The 14,933-nt window shown below is 50.2% G+C and overlaps 19 non-coding genes and 4 pseudogenes across 19 annotated transcripts; all 23 read right to left on the reverse strand.

The window, feature by feature from the left end:
* Nucleotides 1-129: 129 nt before the first annotated feature.
* LOC135034625 (U1 spliceosomal RNA) lies at nucleotides 130-293 on the reverse strand. Its single transcript, XR_010229786.1, has one exon. It is a non-coding gene; the product is annotated as a U1 spliceosomal RNA (small nuclear RNA).
* Nucleotides 294-967: 674 nt separating this feature from the next.
* LOC135034544 (U1 spliceosomal RNA) lies at nucleotides 968-1,130 on the reverse strand. Its single transcript, XR_010229719.1, has one exon. It is a non-coding gene; the product is annotated as a U1 spliceosomal RNA (small nuclear RNA).
* A 152-nt stretch (nucleotides 1,131-1,282) lies between these two features.
* LOC135034633 (U1 spliceosomal RNA) lies at nucleotides 1,283-1,446 on the reverse strand. Its single transcript, XR_010229794.1, has one exon. It is a non-coding gene; the product is annotated as a U1 spliceosomal RNA (small nuclear RNA).
* A 698-nt stretch (nucleotides 1,447-2,144) lies between these two features.
* LOC135034556 (U1 spliceosomal RNA) lies at nucleotides 2,145-2,279 on the reverse strand (annotated as a pseudogene).
* Nucleotides 2,280-2,431: 152 nt separating this feature from the next.
* LOC135034579 (U1 spliceosomal RNA) lies at nucleotides 2,432-2,595 on the reverse strand. Its single transcript, XR_010229741.1, has one exon. It is a non-coding gene; the product is annotated as a U1 spliceosomal RNA (small nuclear RNA).
* A 671-nt stretch (nucleotides 2,596-3,266) lies between these two features.
* LOC135034524 (U1 spliceosomal RNA) lies at nucleotides 3,267-3,430 on the reverse strand. The gene has a single exon (XR_010229702.1). It is a non-coding gene; the product is annotated as a U1 spliceosomal RNA (small nuclear RNA).
* A 152-nt stretch (nucleotides 3,431-3,582) lies between these two features.
* LOC135034628 (U1 spliceosomal RNA) lies at nucleotides 3,583-3,746 on the reverse strand. The gene has a single exon (XR_010229789.1). It is a non-coding gene; the product is annotated as a U1 spliceosomal RNA (small nuclear RNA).
* A 694-nt stretch (nucleotides 3,747-4,440) lies between these two features.
* LOC135034538 (U1 spliceosomal RNA) lies at nucleotides 4,441-4,582 on the reverse strand (annotated as a pseudogene).
* A 152-nt stretch (nucleotides 4,583-4,734) lies between these two features.
* Nucleotides 4,735-4,898, reverse strand: LOC135034610 (U1 spliceosomal RNA). The gene has a single exon (XR_010229771.1). It is a non-coding gene; the product is annotated as a U1 spliceosomal RNA (small nuclear RNA).
* Nucleotides 4,899-5,569: 671 nt separating this feature from the next.
* LOC135034525 (U1 spliceosomal RNA) lies at nucleotides 5,570-5,733 on the reverse strand. Its single transcript, XR_010229703.1, has one exon. It is a non-coding gene; the product is annotated as a U1 spliceosomal RNA (small nuclear RNA).
* Nucleotides 5,734-5,885: 152 nt separating this feature from the next.
* Nucleotides 5,886-6,049, reverse strand: LOC135034508 (U1 spliceosomal RNA). Its single transcript, XR_010229687.1, has one exon. It is a non-coding gene; the product is annotated as a U1 spliceosomal RNA (small nuclear RNA).
* A 694-nt stretch (nucleotides 6,050-6,743) lies between these two features.
* LOC135034539 (U1 spliceosomal RNA) lies at nucleotides 6,744-6,885 on the reverse strand (annotated as a pseudogene).
* Nucleotides 6,886-7,037: 152 nt separating this feature from the next.
* LOC135034567 (U1 spliceosomal RNA) lies at nucleotides 7,038-7,201 on the reverse strand. Its single transcript, XR_010229730.1, has one exon. It is a non-coding gene; the product is annotated as a U1 spliceosomal RNA (small nuclear RNA).
* A 671-nt stretch (nucleotides 7,202-7,872) lies between these two features.
* On the reverse strand, nucleotides 7,873-8,035 carry LOC135034519 (U1 spliceosomal RNA). Its single transcript, XR_010229697.1, has one exon. It is a non-coding gene; the product is annotated as a U1 spliceosomal RNA (small nuclear RNA).
* Nucleotides 8,036-8,187: 152 nt separating this feature from the next.
* LOC135034626 (U1 spliceosomal RNA) lies at nucleotides 8,188-8,351 on the reverse strand. The gene has a single exon (XR_010229787.1). It is a non-coding gene; the product is annotated as a U1 spliceosomal RNA (small nuclear RNA).
* A 615-nt stretch (nucleotides 8,352-8,966) lies between these two features.
* On the reverse strand, nucleotides 8,967-9,129 carry LOC135034530 (U1 spliceosomal RNA). Its single transcript, XR_010229707.1, has one exon. It is a non-coding gene; the product is annotated as a U1 spliceosomal RNA (small nuclear RNA).
* A 153-nt stretch (nucleotides 9,130-9,282) lies between these two features.
* On the reverse strand, nucleotides 9,283-9,446 carry LOC135034503 (U1 spliceosomal RNA). Its single transcript, XR_010229682.1, has one exon. It is a non-coding gene; the product is annotated as a U1 spliceosomal RNA (small nuclear RNA).
* A 683-nt stretch (nucleotides 9,447-10,129) lies between these two features.
* Nucleotides 10,130-10,281, reverse strand: LOC135034547 (U1 spliceosomal RNA; annotated as a pseudogene).
* A 152-nt stretch (nucleotides 10,282-10,433) lies between these two features.
* Nucleotides 10,434-10,597, reverse strand: LOC135034596 (U1 spliceosomal RNA). Its single transcript, XR_010229757.1, has one exon. It is a non-coding gene; the product is annotated as a U1 spliceosomal RNA (small nuclear RNA).
* A 671-nt stretch (nucleotides 10,598-11,268) lies between these two features.
* Nucleotides 11,269-11,431, reverse strand: LOC135034537 (U1 spliceosomal RNA). Its single transcript, XR_010229714.1, has one exon. It is a non-coding gene; the product is annotated as a U1 spliceosomal RNA (small nuclear RNA).
* A 152-nt stretch (nucleotides 11,432-11,583) lies between these two features.
* LOC135034609 (U1 spliceosomal RNA) lies at nucleotides 11,584-11,747 on the reverse strand. Its single transcript, XR_010229770.1, has one exon. It is a non-coding gene; the product is annotated as a U1 spliceosomal RNA (small nuclear RNA).
* A 615-nt stretch (nucleotides 11,748-12,362) lies between these two features.
* LOC135034531 (U1 spliceosomal RNA) lies at nucleotides 12,363-12,525 on the reverse strand. Its single transcript, XR_010229708.1, has one exon. It is a non-coding gene; the product is annotated as a U1 spliceosomal RNA (small nuclear RNA).
* Nucleotides 12,526-12,677: 152 nt separating this feature from the next.
* LOC135034615 (U1 spliceosomal RNA) lies at nucleotides 12,678-12,841 on the reverse strand. Its single transcript, XR_010229776.1, has one exon. It is a non-coding gene; the product is annotated as a U1 spliceosomal RNA (small nuclear RNA).
* Between the last annotated feature and the right edge of the window lie 2,092 nt (nucleotides 12,842-14,933).

Consider the following 14,933-nt stretch of genomic DNA (forward strand, 5'->3'; position numbering starts at 1 on the left):
GTCTCTGCTCGGGCACCCCCCTGTCAAGTGAAGGAGATCCAACTGAGGCAGCACAAGGGAACTCTCGAAAGAAGAACAAGGCTAGAGGAAGATCTGAAACAAAGAAATCTGACTTTTACCAGAGCTAACCAGAGGAAAACACAAACACAGTCCCCCACTACCACAAATAAAGCAGTCAAGTTTCCCACATTTGGGGAAATCACAGGGGTCAGCATACCCAGAATGCAATGAATGAACCTCACCCTGGGAGAATAATCTTCATGACCATGGTATCTCCTATGCAAAATAAGTATGATTTGGGATAGAGCTGGGGAGGGCCGCTGCTCAGGCACATCTCTGTCAAGTTAAGGAGATTCAACTGAGGCAGCACAAGGGAACTCTCATCTGGGGACAACAACTGCAGGGAGAACACATATTTTCAGATGAACATGGGAGGGCAGAAGGCTGCCTAATACTGAAGCACCCCCAAACAACAAACCAAATGCAACAACTAGTGCAAGCATTCCTGGGGGAAGGCCTGCCGCAGATGGATTTGCATATGGTGATGTCATCCAAGCAGTGGGTCAAAGTTGGCTTCAACCCTCGTCTGCATATGAAAACAGAAAAGGGGCGTGCAGGGCATGGTGGCCTTTTGCGGCGCTTGTCTGACCCCTTGTTTGCATTAAACACCTCCACCCTCCTTCGGTGTGGGGCTCATGTTGGCTATGCCCCAGCCCCTGAAGCATTCAAGCTGATTTCTTGCAGGAGCTGGGCACTGTAACAGCTCCAGAGCTGCTCTGTAAGGCAAGTAAAAGGGTGTGGGCCCTGCAGCACTACCTGTAGTTTGCATTGTGCATTGGAAGGCACAAAGTAAGCAGACGGGAGGAGAAGTCAGGATAGTGCACAAGGGTATAGAAGGGAGCGGCTGAAGAAAAGAGAAGTGGAAACAGACAGCAAACTAGGCTGGAGAGAGACCTGAGACAAAGAGATCTGAATTATACGAGAGCCGACCAGGGGAAACACAAATTATGCAGTCAAGTTTCCCACATTTGGGGAAATCGCAGGAGCAGCACAGCCAGAGTACAATGGGTGAGCCTTGCCCTGGGAGAAGCACCTTCATGATCATAGTATCTCACCTGGCAGGTAAGTAGGAGTTGGGCTAGAGCTGGGGAGGGTCGCTGCTCGTGTACCCCCCTGTAAAGTGAAGGAGATCAAACTGAGGCAGCACAAGGGAACTCTCGAAAGAAGAACAAGGCTAAAGGAAAATCTGAGACAAAGAAATCTGACTTTTACCAGAGCTGACCAGAGGAAAGCACAAACACAGTCTCCCACTACCACAAATAATGCAGTCAAGTTTCCCACATTTGGGGAAATCACAGCGGTCAGCATACCCAAAATGCAATGAATGAACCTCACCCTGGGAGAAAAATCTTCATGACCATGGTATCTCCTATGCAAAATAAGTATGATTTGGAATAGGGCTGGGGAGGGCCGCTGCTCATGCACATCTCTGTCAAGTAAAGGAGATTCAACTGAGGCAGCACAAGGGAACTCTCATCTTGGGACAACAACTGCAGGGAGAACATATATTTTCAGATGAACATGGGAGGGCAGAAGGCTGCCTAATACTGAAGCACCCCCAAACAACAAACCAAATGCAACAACTAGTGCAAGCATTCCTGGGGGAAGGCCTGCCACAGATGGATTTGCATATGGTGATGTCATCCAAGCAGTGGGTCAAAGTTGGCTTCAACCCTCGTCTGCATATGAAAATAAAAAAGGGGTGTGCAGGGCATGGCGGCCTTTTGCGGCGCTTGGATGACCCCTAGTTCGCATTAAACACCTCCACCCTCCTTCGGTGTGGGGCTCATGTTGGCTATGCCCCAGCCCCTGAAGCATTCAAGCTGATTTCTTGCAGCAGCTGGGCACTGTAACAGCTCCAGAGCTGCTCTGTAAAGCAAGTAAAAGGGTGTGGGCCCTGCAGCACTACCTGTAGTTTGCATTGTGCGTTGGAAGGCACAAAGTAAGCAGACGGGGAAGTCAGGATAGTGCACAAGGGCATAGAAGGGAGCGGCTCAAGAAAAGAGAAGTGGAAACAGACAGCAAACTAGGCTGGAGAGAGACCTGAGACAAAGAGATCTTAATTATACGAGAGCCGACCAGAGGAAACACAAATTATGTAATCAAGTGTCCCACATTTGGGGAAATCTTAGGAGCAGCACACCCAGAGTGCATTGGGTGAGCCTTGCCCTGGGAGAAGCACCTTCCTGATCATAGTATCTCACCTGGCAGGTAAGTAGGAGTTGGGCTAGAGCTGGGGAGGGTCGCTGTTCGGGCACCCCCCTGCCAAGTGAAGGAGATCCATCTGAGGCAGCACAAGGAAACTCTCGAAAAAAGAACAAGGCTAGAGGAAGATCTGAGACAAAGAAATCTGACTTTTACCAGAGCTGACCAGAGGAAAGCACAAACACAGTCCCCCACTACCACAAATAATGCAGTCGAGTTTCCCACATTTGGGGAAATCACAGGGGTCAGCATACCCAGAATGCAATGAATGAACCTCACCCTGGGAGAACAATCTTCATGATAATGGTATCTCCTATGCAAAATAAGTATGATTTGGGATAGGGCTGGGGAGGGCCGCTGCTCAGGCACATCTCTGTCAAGTAAAGGAGATTCAACTGAGGCAGCACAAGGGAACTCTCATCTGGGGACAACAACAGCAGGGAGAACACATATTTTCAGATGAAAATGGGAGAGCAGAAGGCTGCCTAATACTGAAGCACCCCCAAACAACAAACCAAATGCAACAACTAGTACAAGCATTCCTGGGAAAAGGTCTGCAGAAGACGGATTTGCATACGGTGATGTCATCCAAGCAGTGGGCCAAGGTTGGCTGGAACCCTCATCTGCATATGAAAAGAGAAAAGGGTTATGCAGGGCATGGCGGCCTTTTGCGGTGCTTGGATGACCCTTAGTTCGCATTAAACACCTCCACCCTCCGTCGGTGTGGGGCTCATGTTGGCTATGCCCCAGCCCCTGAAGCATTCAAGCTGATTTCTTGCAGCAGCTGGGCACTGTAACAGCTCCAGAGCTGCTCTGTAAGGCAAGTAAAAGGGTGTTGGCCCTGCAGCACTACCTGTAGTTTGCATTGTGCGTTGGAAGGCACAAAGTAAGCAGACAGGAGAAGTCAGGAGAGTGCACAAGGGCATAGAAGGCAGGGGCTCAAGAAAAGAGAAGTGGAAACAGACAGCAAACTAGGCTAAAGAGAGACCTGAGACAAAGAGATCTGAATTATACGAGTAGCCGACCAGAGGAAACACAAATTATGCAATCAAGTGTCCCACATTTGGGGAAATCGTAGGAGCAGCACACCCAGAGTGCAATGGGTGAGCCTTGCCCTGGGAGAAGCACCTTCCTGATCATAGTATCTCACCTGGCAGGTAAGTAGGAGTTGGGCTTGAGCTGGGGAGGGTCGCTGCTCGGGCACCCCCCTGTCAAGTGAAGGAGATCCAACTGAGGCAGCACAAGGAAACTCTCAAAAAGAGAACAAGGCTAGAGGAAGATCTGAGACAAAGAAATCTGACTTTTACCAGAGCTGACCAGAGGAAAGCACAAACACAGTCCCCCACTACCACAAATAATGCAGTCGAGTTTCCCACATTTGGGGAAATCACAGGGGTCAGCATACCCAGAATGCAATGAATGAACCTCACCCTGGGAGAACAATCTTCATGACCATGGTATCTCCTATGCAAAATAAGTATGATTTGGGATAGGGCTGGGGAGGGCCGCTGCTCAGGCACATCTCTGTCAAGTAAAGGAGATTCAACTGAGGCAGCACAAGGGAACTCTCATCTGGGGACAACAACTGCAGGGAGAACACATATTTTCAGATGAACATGGGAGAGCAGAAGGCTGCCTAATACTGAAGCACCCCAAACAACAAACCAAATGCAACAAATAGTACAAGCATTCCTGGGGGAAGGTCTGCAGAAGACGGATTTGCATACGGTGATGTCATCCAAGCAGTGGGCCAAAGTTGGCTGGAACCCTCATCTGCATATGAAAAGAGAAAAGGGGTATGCAGGGCATGGCGGCCTTTTGCGGCGCTTGGATGACCCTTAGTTCGCATTAAACACCTCCACCCTCCGTCGGTGTGGGGCTCATGTTGGCTATGCCCCAGCCCCTGAAGCATTCAAGCTGATTTCTTGCAGCAGCTGGGCACTGTAACAGCTCCAGAGCTGCTCTGAAAGGCAAGTAAAAGGGTGTGGGCCCTGCAGCACTACCTGTAGTTTGCATTGTGCGTTGGAAGGCACAAAGTAAGCAGACAGGAGGAGAAGTCAAGAGAGTCCACAAGGGTATAGAAGGGAGGGGCTCAAGAAAAAAGAAGTGGAAACAGACAGCAAACTAGGCTGGAGAGAGACCTGAGACAAAGAGATCTGAATTATATGAGAGCCGACCAGGGGAAACACAAATTATGCAGTCAAGTTTCCCACATTTGGGGAAATCGCAGGGGCAGCACACCCAGAGTGCAATGGGTGAGCCTTGCCCTGGGAGAAGCACCTACATGATCATAGTATCTCACCTGGCAGGTAAGTAGGAGTTGGGCTAGAGCTGGGGAAGGTCGCTGCTCGGGCACCCCCCTGTCAAGTGAAGGAGATCCAACTGAGGCAACACAAGGGAACTCTCGAAAGAAGAACAAGGCTAGAGGAAGATCTGAGACAAAGAAATCTGACTTTTACCAGAGCTGACCAGAGGAAAGCACAAACACAGTCCCCCACTACCACAAATAATGCAGTTGAGTTTCCCACATTTGGGGAAATTACAGGGGTCAGCATACCCAGAATGCAATGAATGAACCTAACCCTGGGAGAACAATCTTCATGACCATGGTATCTCCTATGCAAAATAAGTATGATTTGGGATAGGGCTGGGGAGGGCCGCTGCTCAGGCACATCTCTGTCAAGTAAAGGAGATTCAACTGAGGCAGCACAAGGGAACTCTCATCTGGGGACAACAACTGCAGGGAGAACACATATTTTCAGATGAACATGGGAGGGCAGAAGGCTGCCTAATACTGAAGCACCCCCAAACAACAAGCCAAATGCAACAACTAGTAAAAGCATTCCTGGGAGAAGGTCTGCAGAAGACGGATTTGCATACGGTGATGTCATCCAAGCAGTGGGCCAAAGTTGGCTGGAACCCTCATCTGCATATGCAAAGAAAAAAGGGTTATGCAGGGCATGGCGGCCTTTTGCGGTGCTTGGATGACCCCTAGTTCGCATTAAACACCTCCATTCTCCTTCGGTGTGGGGCTCATGTTGGCTATGCCCCAGCCCCTGAAGTATTCAAGCTGATTTCTTGCAGCAGCTGGGCACTGTAACAGCTCCAGAGCTGCTCTGTAAGGCAAGTAAAAGGGTGTGGGCCCTGCAGCACTACCTGTAGTTCGCATTGTGCGTTGGAAGGCACAAAGTAAGCAGACAGGAGAAGTCAGGAGAGTGCACAAGGGCATAGAAGGCAGGGGCTCAAGAAAAGAGAAGTGGAAACAGACAGCAAACTAGGCTAAAGAGAGACCTGAGACAAAGAGATCTGAATTATACGAGTAGCCGACCAGAGGAAACACAAATTATGCAATCAAGTGTCCCACATTTGGGGAAATCGTAGGAGCAGCACACCCAGAGTGCAATGGGTGAGCCTTGCCCTGGGAGAAGCACCTTCCTGATCATAGTATCTCACCTGGCAGGTAAGTAGGAGTTGGGCTTGAGCTGGGGAGGGTCGCTGCTCGGGCACCCCCCTGTCAAGTGAAGGAGATCCAACTGAGGCAGCACAAGGAAACTCTCAAAAAGAGAACAAGGCTAGAGGAAGATCTGAGACAAAGAAATCTGACTTTTACCAGAGCTGACCAGAGGAAAGCACAAACACAGTCCCCCACTACCACAAATAATGCAGTCGAGTTTCCCACATTTGGGGAAATCACAGGGGTCAGCATACCCAGAATGCAATGAATGAACCTCACCCTGGGAGAACAATCTTCATGACCATGGTATCTCCTATGCAAAATAAGTATGATTTGGGATAGGGCTGGGGAGGGCCGCTGCTCAGGCACATCTCTGTCAAGTAAAGGAGATTCAACTGAGGCAGCACAAGGGAACTCTCATCTGGGGACAACAACTGCAGGGAGAACACATATTTTCAGATGAACATGGGAGAGCAGAAGGCTGCCTAATACTGAAGCACCCCAAACAACAAACCAAATGCAACAAATAGTACAAGCATTCCTGGGGGAAGGTCTGCAGAAGACGGATTTGCATACGGTGATGTCATCCAAGCAGTGGGCCAAAGTTGGCTGGAACCCTCATCTGCATATGAAAAGAGAAAAGGGGTATGCAGGGCATGGCGGCCTTTTGCGGCGCTTGGATGACCCTTAGTTCGCATTAAACACCTCCACCCTCCGTCGGTGTGGGGCTCATGTTGGCTATGCCCCAGCCCCTGAAGCATTCAAGCTGATTTCTTGCAGCAGCTGGGCACTGTAACAGCTCCAGAGCTGCTCTGAAAGGCAAGTAAAAGGGTGTGGGCCCTGCAGCACTACCTGTAGTTTGCATTGTGCGTTGGAAGGCACAAAGTAAGCAGACAGGAGGAGAAGTCAAGAGAGTCCACAAGGGTATAGAAGGGAGGGGCTCAAGAAAAAAGAAGTGGAAACAGACAGCAAACTAGGCTGGAGAGAGACCTGAGACAAAGAGATCTGAATTATATGAGAGCCGACCAGGGGAAACACAAATTATGCAGTCAAGTTTCCCACATTTGGGGAAATCGCAGGGGCAGCACACCCAGAGTGCAATGGGTGAGCCTTGCCCTGGGAGAAGCACCTACATGATCATAGTATCTCACCTGGCAGGTAAGTAGGAGTTGGGCTAGAGCTGGGGAGGGTCGCTGCTCGGGCACCCCCCTGTCAAGTGAAGGAGATCCAACTGAGGCAACACAAGGGAACTCTCGAAAGAAGAACAAGGCTAGAGGAAGATCTGAGACAAAGAAATCTGACTTTTACCAGAGCTGACCAGAGGAAAGCACAAACACAGTCCCCCACTACCACAAATAATGCAGTTGAGTTTCCCACATTTGGGGAAATCACAGGGGTCAGCATACCCAGAATGCAATGAATGAACCTAACCCTGGGAGAACAATCTTCATGACCATGGTATCTCCTATGCAAAATAAGTATGATTTGGGATAGGGCTGGGGAGGGCCGCTGCTCAGGCACATCTCTGTCAAGTAAAGGAGATTCAACTGAGGCAGCACAAGGGAACTCTCATCTGGGGACAACAACTGCAGGGAGAACACATATTTTCAGATGAACATGGGAGGGCAGAAGGCTGCCTAATACTGAAGCACCCCCAAACAACAAACCAAATGCAACAACTAGTAAAAGCATTCCTGGGAGAAGGTCTGCAGAAGACGGATTTGCATACGGTGATGTCATCCAAGCAGTGGGCCAAAGTTGGCTGGAACCCTCATCTGCATATGCAAAGAAAAAAGGGTTATGCAGGGCATGGCGGCCTTTTGCGGTGCTTGGATGACCCCTAGTTCGCATTAAACACCTCCATTCTCCTTCGGTGTGGGGCTCATGTTGGCTATGCCCCAGCCCCTGAAGTATTCAAGCTGATTTCTTGCAGCAGCTGGGCACTGTAACAGCTCCAGAGCTGCTCTGTAAGGCAAGTAAAAGGGTGTGGGCCCTGCAGCACTACCTGTAGTTCGCATTGTGCGTTGGAAGGCACAAAGTAAGCAGACAGGAGAAGTCAGGAGAGTGCACAAGGGCATAGACGGCAGGGGCTCAAGAAAAGAGAAGTGGAAACAGACAGCAAACTAGGCTGGAGAGAGACCTGAGACAAAGAGATCTGAATTATACAAGCGCCGACCAGGGGAAACACAAATTATGCAGTCAAGTTTCCCACATTTGGGGAAATCGCAGGAGCAGCACACCCAGAGTGCAATGGGTGAGCCTTGCCCTGGGAGAAGCACCTTCATGATCATAGTATCTCACCTGGCAGGTATGTAGGAGTTGGGCTAGAGCTGGGGAGGGTCGCTACTCGGGTACCCCCCTGTCAAGTGAAGGAGATCAAACTGAGGCAGCACAATGGAACTCTCGAAAGAAGAACAAGGCTAGAGGAAGATCTGAGACAAAGAAATCTGACTTTTACCAGAGCTGACCAGAGGAAAACACAAAAACAGTCCCCCACTACCACAAATAATGCAGTTGAGTTTCCCACATTTGGGGAAATCACAGGGGTCAGCATACCCAGAATGCAATGAATGAACCTCATCCTGGGAGAACAGTCTTTATGACCATGGTATCTCCTATGCAAAATAAGTATGATTTGGGATAGGGCTGGGGAGGGCCGCTGCTCAGGCACATCTCTGTCAAGTAAAGGAGATTCAACTGAGGCAGCACAAGGGAACTCTCATCTGGGGACAACAACTGCAGGGAGAACACATATTTTCAGATGAACATGGGAGGGCAGAAGGCTGCCTAATACTGAAGCACGCCCAAACAACAAACCAAATGCAACAACTAGTACAAGCATTCCTGGGGGAAGGTCTGCAGAAGACGGATTTGCATACGGTGATGTCATCCAAGCAGTTGGCCAAAGTTGGCTGGAACCCTCATCTGCATATGAAAAGAGAAAAGGGGTATGCAGGGCATGGCGGCCTTTTGCGGCGCTTGGATGACCCTTAGTTCGCATTAAACACCCCCACCCTCCTTCGGTGTGGGGCTCATGTTGGCCATGCCCCAGCCCCTGAAGCATTCAAGCTGATTTCTTGCAGCAGCTTGGCACTGTAACAGCTCCAGAGCTGCTCTGTAAGGCAAGTAAAAGGGTGTGGGCCCTGCAGCACTACCTGTAGTTTGCATTGTGCATTGGAAGGCACTTAAGAAAAGAGAAGTGGAAACAGACAGCAAACTAGGCTGGAGAGAGACCTGAGACAAAGAGATCTGAATTATACGAGAGCCGACCAGGGGAAACACAAATTATGCAGTCAAGTTTCCCACATTTGGGGAAATCGCAGGAGCAGCACACCCAGAGTGCAATGGGTGAGCCTTGCCCTGGGAGAAGCACCTACGTGATCATAGTATCTCACCTGGCAGGTAAGTAGGAGTTGGGCTAGAGCTGGGGAGGGTCGCTGCTCGGGTACCCCCCCTGTCAAGTGAAGGAGATCCAACTGAGGCAGCACAAGGGAATTCTCGAAAGAAGAACAAGGCTAGAGGAAGATCTGAGACAAAGAAATCTGACTTTTACCAGAGCTGACCAGAGGAAAACACAAACACAGTCCCCCACTACCACAAATAATGCTGTCGAGTTTCCCACATTTGGGGAAATCACAGGGGTCAGCATACCCAGAATGCAATGAATGAACCTCATACTGGGAGAATAATCTTCATGACCATGGTCTCTCCTATGCAAAATAAGTATGATTTGGGATAGGGCTGGGGAGGGCCGCTGCTCAGGCACATCTCTGTCAAGTAAAGGAGATTCAACTGAGGCAGCATAAAGGAACTCTCATCTGGGGACAACAACTGCAGGGAGAACACATATTTTCAGATGAACATGGGAGGGCAGAAGGCTGCCTAATACTGAAGCACCCCCAAACAACAAACCAAATGCAACAACTAGTGCAAGCATTCCTGGGGGAAGGCCTGCAGCAGATGGATTTGCATATGGTGATGTCATCCAAAGCAGTGGGTCAAAGTTGGCTTCAACCCTCGTCTTTATATGAAATGAGAAAAGGGGCGTGCAGGGCATGGCGGCCTTTTGCGGCGCTTGGATGACCCCTAGTTCGCATTAAACACCTCCACCCTCCTTCGGTGTGGGGCTCATGTTGGCTATGCCCCAGCCCCTGAAGCATTCAAGCTGATTTCTTGCATTAGCTGGGCACTGTAACTGCTCCAGAGCTGCTCTGTACGGCAAGTAAAAGGGTGTGGGCCCTGCAGCACTACCTGTAGTTTGCATTGTGCATTGGAAGGCACAAAGTAAGCAGACGGGAGAAGTAAGGATAGTGCGCAAGGCCATAGAATGGAGCGGCTTAAGAAAAGAGAAGTGGAAACAGACAGCAAACTAGGCTGGAGAGAGACCTGAGACAAAGAGATCTGAATTATACCAGAGCCGACCAGGGGAAACACAAATTATGCAGTCAAGTTTCCCACATTTGGGGAAATCGCAGGGGCAGCACATCCAGAGTGCAATGGGTGAGCCTTGCCCTGGGAGAAGCACCTTCATGATTATAGCATCTCACCTGGCAGGTAAGTAGAAGTTGGGCTAGAGCTGGGGAGAGTCGCTGCACGGGCACCCCCCTGTCAAGTGAAGGAGATCCAACTGAGGCAGCACAAGGGAACTCTCGAAAGAAGAACAAGGCTAGAGGAAGATCTGAAACAAAGAAATCTGACTTTTACCAGAGCTGACCAGAGGAAAGCACAAACACAGTCCCCCACTACCACAAATAATGCAGTTGAGTTTCCCACATTTGGGGAAATCACAGGGGTCAGCATACCCAGAATGCAATGAATGAACCTCACCCTGGGAGAACAATCTTCAAGACCATGGTCTCTCCTATGCAAAATAAGTATGATTTGGGATAGGGCTGGGGAGGGCCGCTGCTCAGGCACATCTCTGTCAAGTAAAGGAGATTCAACTGAGGCAGCACAAGGGAACTCTCATCTGGGGACAACAACTGCAGGGAGAACACATATTTTCAGATGAACATGGGAGGGCAGAAGGCTGCCTAATACTGAAGCACCCCCAAACAACAAACCAAATGCAACAACTAGTGCAAGCATTCCTGGGGGAAGGCCTGCAGCAGATGGATTTGCATATGGTGATGCCATCCAAGCAGTGGGTCAAAGTTGGCTTCAACTGTCGTCTGCATATGAAAAGAGAAAAGGGGCGTGCAGGGCATGGCGGCCTTTTGCGGCGCTTGGATGACCCCTAGTTCGCATTACACACCTCCACCCTCCTTCGGTGTGGGGCTCATGTTGGCTATGCCCCAGCCCCTGAAGCATTCAAGCTGATTTCTTGCAGCAGCTGGGCACTGTAACTGCTCCAGAGCTGCTCTGTAAGGCAAGTAAAAGGGTGTGGGCCCTGCAGCACTACCTGTAGTTTGCATTGTGCGTTGGAAGGCACGAAGTAAGCAGACGGGAGAAGTCAGGATAGTGCGCAAGGGCATAGAAGGGAGCGGCTCAAGAAAAGAGAAGTGGAAACAGACAGCAAACTAGGCTGGAGAGAGACCTGAGACAAAGAGATCTGAATTATACGAGAGATGACCAAGGGAAACACAAATTATGCAGTCAAGTTTCCCACATTTGGGGAAATCGCAGGGGCAGCACAACCAGAGTGCAATGGGTGAGCCTTGCCCTGGGAGAAGCACCTTCATGATCATAGTATCTCACCTGGCAGGTAAGTAGGAGTTGGGCTAGAGCTGGGGAGGGTCACTGCTCGGGCACCCCCCTCTCAAGTGAAAGAGATCCAACTGAGGCAGCACAAGGGAACTCTCGAAAGAAGAACAAGGCTAGAGGAAGATCTGATATAAAGAAATCTGATTTTTACCAGAGCTGACCAGAGGAAAGCACAAACACAGTCCCCCACTACCACAAATAATGCAGTCGAGTTTCCCACATTTGGGGAAATCACAGGGGTCAGCATACCCAAAATGCAATGAATGAACCTCACCCTCGGAGAACAATCTTCATGAAAATGGTATCTCCTATGCAAAATAAGTATGATTTGGGATAGGGCTGGGGAGGGCCGCTGCTCAGGCACATCTCTGTCAAGTAAAGGAGATTCAACTGAGGCAGCACAAGGGAACTCCCATCTGGGGACAACAACTGCAGGGAGAACACATATTTTCAGATGAACATGGGAGGGCAGAAGGCTGCCTAATACTGAAGCACCCCCAAACAACAAACCAAATGCAACAACTAGTACAAGCATTCCTGGGGGAAGTTCTGCAGAAGACGGATTTGCATACGGTGATGTCATCCAAGCAGTGGGCCAAAGTTGGCTGGAACCCTCATCTGCATATGAAAAGAGAAAAGGGGTATGCAGGGCATGGCGGCCTTTTGCGGCGCTTGGATGACCCTTAGTTCACATTAAACACCCCCACCCTCCTTCGGTGTGGGGCTCATGTTTGCTATGCCCCAGCCCCTGAAGCATTCAAGCTGATTTCTTGCAGCAGCTGGGCACTGTAACAGCTCCAGAGCTGCTCTGTACGGCAAGTAAAAGGGTGTGGGCCCTGCAGCACTACCTGTAGTTTGCATTGTGCATTGGAAGGCACTTAATAAAAGAGAAGTGGAAACAGACAGCAAACTAGGCTGGAGAGAGACCTGAGACAAAGAGATCTGAATTATACGAGAGCCGACCAGGGGAAACACAAATTATGCAGTCAAGTTTCCCACATTTGGGGAAATCGCAGGAGCAGCACACCCAGAGTGCAATGGGTGAGCCTTGCCCTGGGAGAAGCACCTACGTGATCATAGTATCTCACCTGGCAGGTAAGTAGGAGTTGGGCTAGAGCTGGGGAGGGTCGCTGCTCGGGTACCCCCCTGTCAAGTGAAGGAGATCCAACTGAGGCAGCACAAGGGAATTCTCGAAAGAAGAACAAGGCTAGAGGAAGATCTGAGACAAAGAAATCTGACTTTTACCAGAGCTGACCAGAGGAAAGCACAAACACAGTCCCCCACTACCACAAATAATGCTGTCGAGTTTCCCACATTTGGGGAAATCACAGGGGTCAGCATACCCAGAATGCAATGAATGAACCTCACCCTGGGAGAATAATCTTCATGACCATGGTCTCTCCTATGCAAAATAAGTATGATTTGGGATAGGGCTGGGGAGGGCCGCTGCTCAGGCACATCTCTGTCAAGTAAAGGAGATTCAACTGAGGCAGCACAAGGGAACTCTCATCTGGGGACAACAACTGCAGGGAGAACACATATTTTCAGATGAACATGGGAGGGCAGAAGGCTGCCTAATACTGAAGCACCCCCAAACAACAAACCAAATGCAACAACTAGTGCAAGCATTCCTGGGGGAAGGCCTGCAGCAGATGGATTTGCATATGGTGATGTCATCCAAACAGTGGGTCAAAGTTGGCTTCAACCCTCGTCTGCATATGAAAAGAGACAAGGGGCGTGCAGGGCATGGCGGCCTTTTGCGGCGCTTGGATGACCCCTAGTTCGCATTACACACCTCCACCCTCCTTCGGTGTGGGGCTCATGTTGGCTATGCCCCAGCCCCTGCTTCAGGGGCTGGGGCATAGCCAACATGAGCCCCACACCAAAGGAGAGTGGGGGTGTTTAATGCAAACTAGGGGTCATCCAAGCACTGCAAAAGGCCGCCATGCCCTGCATGCCCCTTTTCTCTTTTTATATGCAGATGAGGGTTCCAGCCAACTTTGGCCCACTGCTTGGATGACATCACAGTATGCAAATCCGTCTGCTGCAGACCTTCCCCCAGGAATGCTTGTACTAGTTGTTGGATATGGTTTGATATTTGATGGTGCTTCAGTATTAGGCAGCCTTCCGCCCTCCCATGTTCATCTGAAAAGATGTGGTCTCCCTGCAGTTGTTGTCCCCAGACGAGAGTTCCCTTGTGCTTCCTCAGTTGAATCTCCTTAACTTGACGGGGGAGGGGCTGCCCGAGCTGCCACCCTCCCCAGCCCTATCCCAACTCATACTTATTTTACATATTAGATCTCTTGATCATGAAGATTGTTCTCACAGGGTGAGGTTCATCCATTATATTTTAAAATAGGAAGGTACAAATTACATATTTGAATTGCATCTATGTGCTGGATTCAAATGCCCCCCCCCCCCCTTCCTTTCTCAATTGTGCCCGTCAGCAGCTATTCTAAGGTTGCTGCCAATGGGTGTGACACATTAATTTCTTCTGTGGGGTACACTGGACTCCACAAGGATTCACATTGGGGTGTAGAGTAGGATCTTGATCTGAGGCACCAACCGGCTCAAAGCTTTTGACTGTTCCCAAGATGCTCAGCGCATCCTCCTCTATAACCCCGCTTCCATGAACAGGGAGCTCAGTTTGTAGTTGGTGCCTTCAGTAGCAGGCCACTTAACAGGGGCCTGCCTCAGGCAGCCTATTCTTAGCTATTAATTTTGACAAGAAAAGAAGAACTTGTTTTATGAGAATCTACAAGGGCTGCAGCAGGCTAGGTCTAATAGACATCTTTACTGCAGCTTCATCACTCCCAGCGGCGCTGTATACTCCCGTGCCCTGGTTGCTGGGTCACTGCAGCGGAGGCTCCGGTTTCTTCCTAAGGTCAGTCACACACACACACCGCCCTTCCGGATCACGAGGCCGCTGATTAAGGGGAGCGTGGCCGTAGGGGGTGGGCCGTGTGCGCACTGGGGTGGACACTGATTACTGGGCAGCCGCTCCACTAGCCACCAGGTACAGTTAAGGAGCACAGGTCTGGGGGTTTTTCTCCTATATTAACCCAATTTTGTACTGCCCGCAGCGCATTGTGATAGGTAATAGGGCCTGATTCAGGTTGGATTGCAATCACAATAAGCGATCCAACTGCAAAAATTGCTAAGAGCATACGCATGTGCCTGCATGCGATCGCCTCTGCCTGTCAATCGGGGCAGGGGGGGAGAGTGGGGTCAGCAACACTCCATTTCCAAGTCAGGGATGGAGCAGTGCGGGGGCAAGGCTTCAAAATGGGGTCTGCAATGGAGGAGACACAGGGGGCGTGGTCACAGCGGCTGTATGACATCACATTCAGCCGCTGTGATCACAAAAATGGTGGCGACTTCCTGCGCGCACATACAGTCTGCACCAGCAGGAGGCTACACCATTGTTTATGATCACGCTGAACTGCAGTGCGACTGCAATTACAGCATGGTCAAGAAGGGAGGTGTCATACTGGGTGGCCATGCCCTGTCA

This window comes from Pseudophryne corroboree, unplaced genomic scaffold, assembly GCF_028390025.1.
Source record: "Pseudophryne corroboree isolate aPseCor3 unplaced genomic scaffold, aPseCor3.hap2 scaffold_584, whole genome shotgun sequence".
NCBI lineage: Eukaryota > Metazoa > Chordata > Amphibia > Anura > Myobatrachidae > Pseudophryne > Pseudophryne corroboree.